This window comes from Rhinopithecus roxellana, chromosome 6 (assembly GCF_007565055.1).
Source record: "Rhinopithecus roxellana isolate Shanxi Qingling chromosome 6, ASM756505v1, whole genome shotgun sequence".
Classification (NCBI taxonomy): Eukaryota; Metazoa; Chordata; class Mammalia; order Primates; family Cercopithecidae; genus Rhinopithecus; species Rhinopithecus roxellana.
In genome coordinates this window covers 9,648,552-9,650,279 of record NC_044554.1, presented here as the reverse complement: position 1 = coordinate 9,650,279, position 1,728 = coordinate 9,648,552, and the positions used below count along the sequence as shown (strand labels likewise).

The window sequence follows — 1,728 nt, the reverse complement described above, 5'->3', positions numbered from 1 at the left end:
ATGAGGAAATTAAGTCTGAGAGAAAAAGAGGTACAAGAAGGGGAGGCTTCAGAGATTTGGAAGGAGTTTGATTGTATTTTTCCTTGGATTTTTCTACAAAGTCTTTGAGGATTTCTATCTTGGAGACTTCCTAGAAGAAAGTCAATCATAGATTACTTGGTATTTGTCTGAGTTTTTTTTTTTTTTTTTTTTTTTTTTTTTTTTTTTTTTTTTTTTTCCGTAGCTCCTCGTAAATGTATTATTCTTGATATGCCAGAAGTTTCCCATATTGGCCATTGTAATTCTTATTAAATCTTCCTATTTATCAAGATAAGCATAATTATTTGAGTTAGAGTAAGACAAAATATAGGAAGCAGACGTTCTGCCAGAGGAAAGTCAGCTTTAGGGTGCCACCAGACACAGACAGCTTGGACTACCAGAATCAAGCACTCTTTTGGAAGAGGGTAATCTCCCTCCAAAAACTGAGAACACTTACCTTCCCATATATTGAGTCCAGATGTGCTTGGTGGCCCAGGTAATAATTTCAAGATGCCAGGACTTTCCAATTCAAATTCAGGTTCAACTGGTTTCATCTCCTTCAGTGGTGTAGAGTCTGCTCTCTCCTCCTTGGAAAAACTTCCAAGCCTGTGTCACCTCTGGTATGGACACAGCTTCTAGTGTCGCTTTGGATCTTGTGGAAAGTCAGACTAAAGTGAGTAGTGAATATAGTATGGACAAGGCGATGGTTGAATTTGCTACAATGGATCGACAACTGAACCATTATGTAAAGGCTGTTCAATCTACAATAAATCATGTAAAATAAGAACCTTTAGAAAAAATACCAGATTTAAAATTATTGGTGGAGAATAAATTTTTGGCTTTACAGAACAAGAATTCTGATGTGGACTTTCAAAATAATGAAAAATTTTTACAGTTTAAACAACAGTTGAAAGAACTAAAGAAGCAATATGGCCTTCAAGCTGACAGAGAGCCTGACGGAACAGAAGGAATGGATGAAGATATGATTGTGACCCAAAGTCAGACCAACTTCATCTGCCCCATTACATGGCTGGAAATGAAGAAGCCAGTGAAAAATAAAGTGTGTGGCCACACCTATGAAGAGGAAGCCATTGTTTGCATTATTGAGTCCAACCACAAGCAGAAGAAAAAGGCCTGTTGCACTAAAATTGGCTGTAGCCACATGGATGTAAGAAAGTTGGATCTCATCCAGGATGAAGCACTTAGACGGGCGATTGAGAACCATAACAAGAAAAGACTTCATTCCAAATAGGAAAAGCCACCTGCCTGCAGGGACACCAGCAGCCTACCTCCTACCCCAGCTGTCTGTTGAGAGCAGTGTTGACTCCAGCAGTTAGGGACTGGCTGCATAGCATACTTGTTTGGGGTAAAACTTCATGTTTTATGTGTGCTTGAAAACATTTTTCTAAGTTACACAACAGAAATGCAAGCATATTGTTTATTTTTCAGTGTTCTATCATGTTAAATAAAACTTTGATCATCTGCAAAAAAAAAAAAAAAAAGATGAACTTAAGATTAACAAAAAAGTGCACTAAAAACAGTAAACTCTCTGTACTTGTGAATAGTGTCTTGGCCTTCCCCAGTCGAGCAAAGGTGTGTCAACAATGCCTCAATAATTTGTTTAATTTATTTAAGCTTTATTGAGGTATAATTGATATACAAAACTTTTCATGCATTTAATGTATACATATTGATAAATTGAGATACATG

At 36.9% G+C, this 1,728-nt stretch overlaps 1 pseudogene; it reads left to right on the top strand.

Annotated features, from left to right (window-relative positions):
• Positions 1 to 528: 528 nt before the first annotated feature.
• On the top strand, positions 529 to 1,270 carry LOC104660440 (annotated as a pseudogene).
• Positions 1,271 to 1,728: the final 458 nt, after the last annotated feature.